General features: G+C 28.4%; 2 long non-coding RNA genes across 3 annotated transcripts; one reads left to right on the forward strand and one right to left on the reverse strand.

Annotated features, from left to right (window-relative positions):
• Positions 1–1,572: 1,572 nt before the first annotated feature.
• On the reverse strand, positions 1,573–3,314 carry LOC149885693 (uncharacterized). 2 transcript variants are annotated; one of them, XR_016453816.1, is made up of 3 exons: positions 2,812–3,298; positions 2,070–2,123; positions 1,573–1,908 (listed from the first exon to the last, which is right to left on the reverse strand). It is a non-coding gene; the product is annotated as an uncharacterized LOC149885693 (long non-coding RNA). The 2 variants fall into 2 exon arrangements; XR_016453817.1 differs by lacking the exon at positions 2,070–2,123 and having other exon boundaries at positions 2,812–3,314.
• Positions 3,315–9,072: 5,758 nt separating this feature from the next.
• Positions 9,073–11,234, forward strand: LOC149885694 (uncharacterized). The gene is made up of 2 exons (XR_016454337.1): positions 9,073–9,585; positions 9,714–11,234. It is a non-coding gene; the product is annotated as an uncharacterized LOC149885694 (long non-coding RNA).
• The last annotated feature ends 462 nt before the right edge of the window (positions 11,235–11,696 follow it).

Raw genomic sequence — 11,696 nt, forward strand, 5'->3', positions numbered from 1 at the left:
TTTTGTATATATATAATATATATATATATATATATGTTATATATAATATATTATATGTATATATAAACGGAATATATATATATATATATATATATATATATATATATATATATATATATATATATATATTTATAAAGAGAAATAGAGAAAGAGATTTCGAAAAGAGTATAAATATATAGGAATTGGTTGATAAATATGAATTACTAGGATTTGTAAAAAGAAAAAAAATAATATAATTGTATATATATACCATTTTTTAAATAGTCTAATATTAGATAAAATGGAACTTCACAACAAAAATATTAAACTCCTTTGCAGAGTTTGTGGACAGTTACTTGGTAAAAAGCATTATTTTATAGGAGAAATTCTTAAAGTAAAATTAGAGAAGCTGTTTCATGTTGAAATGACAGATTTGGAATTTGTCCATCCTCCAAAAATGTGTAAAAAATGTTATTGTACAATAAACAATGTGCTTTCAAGAAAAACATCAACTGCCCTTTGTCTCTGTACTAAATGGAAACCTATTCTAACACGCTTTCTGCTTCCATCATTTAGTTTCTAGGCATAAATAAATAAAAAATCAATTTTATACTAATTTAATACATCAAAATTTATGCGGATATTGCAAAATCTTATTTCTATCATTAGAATAATCAAACTACCCTATAACTTTCAGATATTTACAGTTGTCATTTGCACTACACTGGGTGACATTAACCAGGGTCAAGTCGTCATGTAGTGGGCCAAAGACATTTTTTGAGCGCCACTCAAAAAAGGTTTGAACATTTAAGGTTCCGAAACAAGAAAGAATCCAAAAATGATAATTTAAAATCAGTGCATGTTTAGGTAAAATACCTTAACCAATATACTGCTATGCAAACGGTTACAGAATTTAAAAAAGTAAGGATTTTACCTGCTCCTACCGGAGCGCTCTTTCTAATTGTTATAAATGTTACAAAGATACAAATAAAGCTAGACCTCAGTTTACATTATTATAATCTGAATATAATTTGTTAATTAATATTTTTGTGAAGAATAAGGCCACTGCCTCAAATATATATATATATATATATATATATATATATATATATATATATATATATATATATATATATATATATATATATATATATATATATATATTACATTGTTCACCTCCCCAAGGCCGAGGGGGTTACTACAGTCGAGGAGGCTACTCTTTTTTGTGTTTTTTATTTTTTGTTCTTATTCGTGGTACAACCCCCTCTCAACTCTTTAACTCCGAAACACGAACCTTGACAAGCAAGGCCACTGCGCGGAGAAACTAAGTTGATATATATATTTAATTAATATCTTTTTAACACATTAAATAAATTTATTCATTCTAACTTTTAAAGGTCACATTTCTAAATATTACTCGCATTTTCCTTCAAAATGTAAATTTTCATATTATATTTAAATAAAAACACAAACAAGTTTTGAACTTAAAGCATAACTTTGATAAACTATTTAATTTTTCGATATAAAGCTATAAAGTTTGTAATATTTGTAATATTGCAATAGAGACAAACTGAAGAAAAAGCAACATTGGTATAATTTAAAAAATATAAATTTATTTTATGCATCAAATAAATATCAATCAACACAAAATAAAAGATCAAAATACAATTCAAATGAAAATATAAATATCTTTTATGCATTAAATACATTTTTCATTCCTTCAATCTTTATGTAAAAAATATTCTAAATATATTCATATTGATTTTAACAGTCTCAAGCAAAAAAACATTTAAAAATAAAAAAATTTAAACAACAAATACAAAAAATATTTATATCGAGTTCCAAGAAAAAGTCTTTCTGCTTTAGTTTACTTTTCCCTTCTTTACAACAGGTAAGTTTCCTCTTCAAGATGCGAATATGGTTAGAATACTAAAAAAAAGTATACTATAATATTTGTTTGTTTTGAATCAATTTTTATCATAATTTATTAATTTTGAATCAATATGTACAAAACCAGACTGATGATTCAATCGATAGAATCAAAATTAAAGCATTCAATCGATAAAATCAAAAACAGCCAATGATATTACTTTAATGCAGGCAATACAGTTGATTTATTAGACGTTATTGACTAAATCGAAAGCCTGGAATAATAACATTCAAAATTTTGATCATACATAAGAGTGTACATAAATATATGATGTATGTATATGTATATATATATTAGGACCTTGCGAATTGCTTCGATTCGATTTGCAAATCAAGTGTCGCTTTGATTCGAGTCGAAAAAAAAAAAGATTCAAGTTTTTTTGAATCATATTTTATTTTGCAAATGTTGCTGTTTTTTTATATTTCTAAAGCTGAAATGTAATTGAAATGGGTTTTTTATCCAGGGTGGAGTAAGAGTAAATGAAAACAGTTCGAATATCACTTTTAAACAACATCGAAAATATAATCTGGGCAAAAAGAATTTGTTCAAAGAAATATTTTTATCTTTTTGGAAAAAAAAATGCTTAACAAAACAAAAAATGTCAATTTGCAGGGCCCTAATATATATATATATATATATATATATATATATATATATATATATATATATATATATATATAATGTATATAAATTATGTATATATACATAACATATTATGTATATATACATAAATTATGTATATATACATAATATATATATTTTTTATGTATATAAATTATGAATATATATATATATATATATATATATATATATATATATATATATATATATATATATATATATATATATATATATATATATATATATATATATATATATATAGTCACATTGGAAAAGAGTACCATAGCAACAGGTTACAAAAGTTTAATGATTAAAATTTTCTTTTAACCCTGAAAAAAAAATTGAATCCTCATATAAGCAAAAAATAAAAAAAAGATAAAAGGTTCATCTTGCTGAATAAACTTAAATTAAAAAATTTCTACGCTCAAAAATATTTTTAAAAAGGTTTAAAAATTGTAAACAAAAACACTAAAGTTGCTTTAGCTGAAAGTAGATATTATTCACATTCAAAGGTCTTGTATTTTATTTGAAAAATTTTTTCGTACAGCTGCAAGTTATTTTCAAAATAATTTCATGAAAAAACTAGTTAAAAACCTATTTAATTATCTAAAATTAAACAAGTTACTCGTTGTCAATGATAAGTTTTGCATCCGTAGCCATTTTTAAAATTTTAAATTATTTTTAAGTCTACTGCGTTTGCGTATAATAACTTTCCATTTATTTCTAAAGTCTAAACGACCGTGTACAAGTTGCACGTAATTTAAGTTTGTATTATTCAATCAGCCTTTAAAAAAATGTTTTTCTAAAAAGCTTAATACAAATAAAATGAAAACCAAACGATGTGAATATAAACAAATACAATAAGTACGAATTATTGCGCATTCTTTTTTGTTAAATGCTCATATTTTCGTTTTTTTGCATAAAATCGTTTTAAATTTAAAGAACTTTTAAGAAAAATCACGGATACACATCAATTTTAAAAAAAAGTATAGATTATTATGAGCACATTAAAAAAAAAAAAAAGTTAAAAATATTAAGACTTACCTTGTGCTCAAAGCCTTGCTACGAGGGTACTATTTGGGGCGTTTTTAGGGGGGTTTTGACGCTTGAGCACAAGGTAAATCTCAATATTTTTGACTTTTTTTTTTTGTAATCGTATTTTTTTTACATTTGCCCTAAATTTAACTTGTTGTGTATTCGCGTTTTCGAAATTTTTATTTTTTTGAACACCCCTAGGCCGCATGCATTTTAAGAACGCGCTCTTTCAAAGCCTAGAAACTAATGACGAAACGACGACATTAAACATAAAACATTAAACACTAATTTCTGTACGAATTATATTATGATTACCAACGCAGCAAAATCGGAAATTACAAATGCGCTCTTATAACGTGTCCGCCAGGTCAGCAACAAAAATTGAAGAGTGTGAGTACCAATCAAAAGAAACAGCGATTGAGATCATGCTTTCCTTGCCTTGAAAATTATTAGAAACAAAGTACCGGAAGCGATGAATGTCAAAAATGTCCTTCTGAATATATTTCGAACTTAAATAAAACGGGTTGCGAAGATATTTTTACATTGGATGCATTAACATTCTACACTATTAAAGGTCTCATAATTACTTGCTTTTCTATTATCTGCTATTTGTTCAGCTTATTCACAATGTCAACGTTCCTGTATAAAAGAAAAACTCCTATTGTTAAATCGGCCAACTTTTCACTCTTTACGGCCCAAGTCGTATCCCATTTAATGATTTCTCTTTCTGTTCCGCTTTTATACATGAATAAACCTGTGTTTGCAATATGCTCAACTCGACATATAATAGTTAGTTTCTTGTTTACATCTTCCGCATCAATAACTTTTATAAAAACCAGAAAGTATCTCCGGATTTTTCAGTGTTTTTATCGTCTGTCAAACAGAGAGAAAATTATTGCGACTTCCATAGATATCATGATAATAGCTTTCATTTTGATTGTTCAACTTATGATGGGAGGCGTTTTGCTTATCAAATAACCACCAGCTATTACAGCGCAGTTAAATTATAACCAAAAGGCCAGGACATATCACTGTTCATCAGACTGGCAACTTGCAGCACAAGTACTTTACATTGGTTTGTTATTGCTCATGTGTTCCGTTCAAAGCTTTTATGCGCGAAACTTTCCTTCATACTTCAACGAAACACTCTCTATTACATACAGCACTGGTATATCTTGCATTTTGTTGATTTTCTACTTTCCCATTTACTATGGAAACAGCGATGTTAAAGCACGGATCTTTGCGGTTCCTTTCCTAATCTTAATAGTGAATCTGGCTTTCATGGGAATACTTTTTACACCAAAGCTATTTTAAATATATTTCAAACCAAAAAGGAACACCAGGCACAGCCTTCAAACTGAAATGAGAACATATTCGAAAACATTTTCGATTGATATCTAACTTAAATTAAAAGAACAAGCGCTTTTTTTTTTTTTACCAAAAATGGGTATTGTAGAAGTTTATTGTAATCATAGTTTTCCTATCCTTGGTGGATTACGGGAACAAATATTTTAAGCGCTTATCAATTTCATTTTTTTTGTATTTTTGTATATCTTATTTCATTTTCCCTCTACTTTTGAAAAGAAGTTGAGTCAGCAGTTATTTGGCTTGAAAATTCTTGGAACTATGTGGTTTTAACATAAGAATTTGAAAAAAGAACATAAGCTTATAAAGTTTAGATCATACTTTATTATGAAACGGACTAGTATGGTGCGTGATGAGTGATATCTATAAATGAATAGTTGTTTAAGTCGACGCTATTTGACTTTCTAACCACCCCACCCCTCCCCTCCCTCGCTTAATTTTTTGATTGATTCTGTTAAAGAACTTTATGCTGATTAAGAATTGTATTAAAACATATATCTCAAAATCAAAGGTAAGTGCTCTAATCTGAAGTTAAAAGTTAAAAAATATACGACAAATCTCTAATATTCGCCATCTTGAACAATGGCTTTTTTTGTTTTAAAATCTTTTTAAAGTACTAACAATCTGGTTTTTATTTTTTAGAGAAGCTATTTCTAATAATAGAAAGCTATGAGAATCCATTCGCGTTTAAATTATCGCGCCAATTCGCTTTAACTGGGATTTTTACGTTGTTGTCTAGAATATCTTTTGAAATTTTTATCACCTCTAAAATGTTTATATTAAAAATATATATATTTAAAACTACAGACTTTTTTTCTCCTACTTTAGGTTAAACCCCCGTGAATGTTTATTTTCATTCCACCAGTTATATAAAAAGGAACGTTTCATTAAAAGCTTCTTTGTAAATTCATTTATCTAAATATCATTGCCCTTCGATGACCATCAATAATCGACTTTGACTCTCATTACTTAACAGAAATAGGAGCAAAGTTCAAGTACAATATTGTATACAATATTATGATTTATTTGCTGAAAGTACGAATTGCAGTGCATGTTACATCCCCTGCACTTGGCATATAAAGAATGGATTAAATGATCAGTGCATTTGGAGACGTCCAATTAAGTGGTGCAAAAGAACCTTCAGCACAAGAAAAGGCAGCTTTTTTGAGAAATCCCACCTACATTTTTGTCAAATATTAAGATTAACTTTCGTTTGGAGTAGAAGTGCGGGTAAGAGCCGAGGATTATCAATTAGCGGTATAAAGCAAGAGCTTAACCATGGAAGCGATGATAACATTGTTGATTGGAATCAATTTTGCAGAGATACTTTTGTCTCATATTTCATTAACAACCCTGATCCAATTGGTGGCACAGGGTGCATTGTTGAAACAGAAAAATATCTTTTCTGTCGATGAAAGTATCATGTTGGTAGTGTAATTCTGAGGCATTTGGTATTTGGTGGATATGAACCTACTAAAAAAAAACACTTTTTAAGTTCTGTCCGAAACCGCGATGCTGCAATATTGATTCCAATCATACATCAAAGGATACTTCCTGGCTCTGTTTTCTGGAGTGATATGTGGGCAGAATGTAAAAATTTGCAAGCTTCTACATATTTACATGGCACTGTTAACCACACTCTTTACTTTATAGAGTCGCAGACAGGCGTGACAACAAATCACGTAGAAGCTCTGTGGGTGCCCGGCAAGAGAAAATTTCAAGTTAATGATGGTGCGGCCAACTAACCGCGAAATGATTGTTGATTATTTGTCTGAATTTATGTGGATGTAGAGATTTCTCGAACATCGGTTTTTTCATTTTTGGGATTAGGTTGTTTTAGCATATCCTATTTGATTACCTCGAAATCAAGCTTTCTTTGTACATCTAACGCTACATAATTCATGACGAAGATTGTGTAAATCAAAACCGGGTATTTTCAAAGCCACATGAATTCATTAAAAACATTTTGCCAATTTTGTCATTATAAAGAATTCAATTAAGGTTCGTCTTTTCAATTACTCTTTTTCTTTAATAATATCAAAGATATAATATTGTAAGAGAATAGTCGTATATTCTGTTATAAAATTAAAATTTATGAAAAGAGTTTCGCAAGAGTACCTTTTATAGCTTGTTTTTCTGTATGATTAGACGTTACTGTTTTTTTTTTTTTTATATAAGAAACGAAGCAAATGAGCTAGTAGGGTAAAGTAGGATAATTTCGGCAGGGAGATAATTTCGTCACCCCTTCAAAAGACACCTAAAAATATTTATTTATTGGAATATTAAAATTATAGTTGGGTATTGTGGCAAGATAAGCAACTTTCCAAAATATATTGGTTTAAACTTTTATTTTTACATTACATCTACTTATTTTTACTTATTTTTATTTATATATATTTATTTTTACATTATATATTTATGATTATTAGCTTTTTCTTAGCATTTTTATCTTTTTAAAAATGTAGGATAAATGATTTTTTCTCGGAAATTTTTACCCAAAGTTACTTATTTTATTCAAAAATATAAACTGAATAAAATGTGAGCAACAATAAGATGAAACTCAAGGTATCTTACAAGATATAAAAGTTTCCCCAAGGAATGCTCTAAGGAGATAATTTCGGGCGATTAATAGCTTTTAATTTCGGCCGAATATAATAAGTGCCGAATTTACCGACCTGTGCTTTCTCTAAAACCACGGCCTACTTAATAACAGGCCTGAAAGAAAAAAAAAACAAAAAACTGTGGGCGGATGTTTATAAAAATTAAAATGGAGAAAGTTTTGGAATTTTACGTAGGGGAGAAATACTCCCGATGTAAACATTAGCCCGTAAATTGACCTGCATAAAGTTTGTCGCATGGTTTAGTCGTGAAAATTTGTCGTGAATAGTGAAGTTTTTGAATTCCTGGTGTTGTTAAAGTAAATAAACTTATTGTGAAATTAAACAAAGAAATGTTTAACAAGTATAGTGATAAATTATCATTTGTTAATGCTGCAGAAATAAATCCTTATGAAGGTAGAGTTTTTAGTTTTTTGAGTTGTTATGTAATATCGATAGTGGGAGTAAGTCCCATAAAAAAGTAAATCTCCTCTTATAAGCTTTAAAACTCATATAAAAAAATCCTTAAATTAAGGATTTTTTTAAATTAGAGTAATTATCCCCTTTTCCTGGTGTTGTTAAAGTAAATAAACTTATTGTGAAATTAAACAAAGAAATGTTTAACAAGTATAGTGATAAATTATCATTTGTTAATGCTGCAGAAATAAATCCTTATGAAGGTAGAGTTTTTAGTTTTTTGAGTTGTTATGTAATATCGATAGTGGGAGTAAGTCCCATAAAAAAGTAAATCTCCTCTTATAAGCTTTAAAACTCATATAAAAAAATCCTTAAATTAAGGATTTTTTTAAATTAGAGTAATTATCCCCTTTTCCTGGTGTTGTTAAAGTAAATAAACTTATTGTGAAATTAAACAAAGAAATGTTTAACAAGTATAGTGATAAATTATCATTTGTTAATGCTGCAGAAATAAATCCTTATGAAGGTAGAGTTTTTAGTTTTTTGAGTTGTTATGTAATATCGATAGTGGGAGTAAGTCCCATAAAAAAGTAAATCTCCTCTTATAAGCTTTAAAACTCATATAAAAAAATCCTTAAATTAAGGATTTTTTTAAATTAGAGTAATTATCCCCTTTTCAAGACTAAATTATTAAAAGAACCATTTTAATGATAAAATGAACTTTTTTGGTGGTGTTTTGTAGAAGAGTAATTCTCCCCTTTTTAAAGTTTTTGTTATAAGAGTAAGTTTTACTTTTGTCAAGTTTTTTTAAACAATAAATCTCCTCTTTCAAGGATTTTTTTCATATGAGAGTAAATCGCCCCTTTTCAGAATTAAATAGTTAAAAGAACCATTTTGTTGATAATATGAAACTTTTTAGTGGACATTATTTTTTTATATATAAGTATCGCAAATTGAGAGGATATTTTCCTATTATCAAGTACCCAGCAAGCACCCAACGTTGAAACAACATTGAAGTAACGTTGATCAACGTCGATCAACGTTGTTTCAACGTTGTGTGCTTGCTGGGTATTATCGTGACTGCAACTATATTTTTTTATTATTAGTTTTTATTCAATAAATTATCGATAGCAAAAACTCATGCAAATGCTTTATAGCTCTCATATATACATAAAAGAAAGTCTTTTGCTTTTTTAACTCATTTATGCAATATTCTTTAACACTTAACAAGTTTAGCATCAAATATAACAAAACGTAACACAAGTGAACTACCGAAATCAAAAGTACTGAAATTTTGCTTCAATAAAACAATTAACAAAACTGTGACGGAATATTGAGTGAAACCGAAACCAAAACAAGTTGATACTTATAAAAGAATGTTAAAAACCCGAATGAATACTTAACTTATGAAAAATTAAAATGAAATACTATGTGACATATATATAAACGATCAGCAAGTAACATAATAGAATAAAAAGTAGAACATGTGAAGACGTAATATTTGAATTTAATAATTAAAGTATTTTCACTGCAGAACAAAAGTTATTCAAGGTTTTTAGCAAAAGTATGTTTTTATAGTTTAAATGAATGTCTCAAACAGTTGAAAACAGCTTTCCAATTTTTGTAGATGTTGGAGGTGAGGTAAGAGTTATCTTTGCTACTTTTGCCAAACCAAACATTTTTTAAAATATTATTTTCACTTCATATTTGCCTCAAACTTCTAAACAGCATGAAGACGTTTATGCTCATCATTTCTTTATCATCTGAAGGAATGTCAAAGAAACGACGGTTTTCACAATTGGAATACGTGGACTGATAAGAGGTTTCTTTCCGTAGAGAAATTTGGTGGCTTCATCAAAGTATGCAGAGACGTGCACTAGCTTTTCAAACAGGCTTTAATCATATCCAGAAAACTCTGTACTACTAAAATGTTGGGTGAGCAGCAATGGCAGACTTCCAATAATGAATATTTTAAAGCGTGAAGTTAGTAGAATTCCTGCTGTTAGAAAACCCAGTAGGCATTGGACGTCCTTAGACGCCCGGTGGACATCTAAGGACGTCCAATCCCTACTGGCAAATATTTTTGAGACGGAGTTTAATAAAAACGATCATTTGAGAGTCTTGTTGTTTATTGAGCACTGAAAAATTTGAATGAGAAACATAAAGCATTTTTTAACTTTCTAAATCAAATTAGTAATTCAAATTATAAGCCAAATAAACCCGCAAATTTCAAAGCTAGGGCTGTCAAAAATTCTATTATGAAAGTTGGGTAATGCTTTTGTACAATTTTTACCCCTACTATTCCATGTTTACCCCCGCAGTCCCAAGTTTACGCCTTTGACGGTATATAAACGACCATTTGCAGCTACTTCCTTTGTTTTTCCTCACTTTTGTAATAAAGATTAAAAGCGGAAATGTAATTTATATATAGCTTTATTTTAACAATATAAGTTATGTTTTATGCAAATTCGTTTAAATGATATGAATATTATAATTTTACTATAATTCTTTTAAAATCCAACAACTCATATTACTTTAATTTGAAAATTTAAAAGTAACACAGGACACTCCCACCTAACACAAAACGTTCAAGAAACTTTCGAAGAACGTTTGAAACGTTCGTGCACGTTCTAAGAACGTTTCTAACGTTCTTCGAACGTGCTCAAACGTTTAGTGTTAGCTGGAACTGTTTTTACATTTTAACAGAAAAGTAATTTAACACATTAAAAAATTCGCCTGTACTCCTGGGCACAAAAAAACGTTACGAGCCACGGAGTACACAACAGCTATTATAAACCAAGGGTTTTTTATTCATTCACTTTAAAGCAATTCTTAAAAAATAAAGAATTGCTTTAAAGTGAATGAATAAAAAGTATCTAAATATTATTGAGAGGAGGGAGAACTAAAATAAAAACAACGATCGATAAAAAAACATATACAAGATGATTCACCAACTCTTCATATAAATAAGTGATGAAGCGTTAAAAGAAAAGTTAAATACATCTGGAAAAACGTAAACACGAAGACTCGTAAATAATAAAGTGACACTAAGAAAAGTTAAAAACAAATATCGGAAAAGATACCCACCAAATGACTAGTCCAATCTTCACATAAATAAATGATAAAGCAAATGGAATTAAGTTAAAAACAACAACTGAGAAAAGACTTAAACGTGAAGACTCTAAAACGATAAAGCTACAATTATAGTCAAAACAACGATCAGAAAAGACTTATACACGATAATTCACCGATCTATCACGTAAGTAAACGATAAAGCAGAAAAAAGAAAAGTTAAAAGCAACTAAGAAAAGACGTAAACACGAAGACTGATCAACCTGGCATATAAATAAATGAAAAGGTATCGCAACTGGAAAACAAGTAAAAAACCATAAAATCTTAAAAAAGAGAATTATAATTAGAGAGAATTAGAGACATAGAGATTAGAGCGACTGATGAGTACGGTCGTCTCTTTAGAAGAAGAGTTATAAAAGGAGAAGGAAAACGTAATTTTAAGAGAAAGGTTTAGGAAAGTTTTAAGAAGAATTTTAAAAAGAGAGAGAATTTTTTGATAAGAAGAGTACTTTGATGAACAAGTAGTTTTTAAAGCAGTTTAGTAAGCAGTTGAATAAAAGAAGAAAAGAAGAAGTTTTTAATACTGATTGTTGGAGAATAACCAAAAGATTTAATTAAAAAAGAGATATTTGTAATAAAAGAATATGTAGAAGAAAGAGGAGTAGTTGATAAAAACAGTA

The sequence above is a fragment of the Hydra viridissima genome, unplaced genomic scaffold, assembly GCF_058129835.1.
Source record: "Hydra viridissima isolate aposymbiotic clone 2 unplaced genomic scaffold, HvirCarnegie_v1 scaffold_7, whole genome shotgun sequence".
Lineage (NCBI taxonomy): Eukaryota > Metazoa > Cnidaria > Hydrozoa > Anthoathecata > Hydridae > Hydra > Hydra viridissima.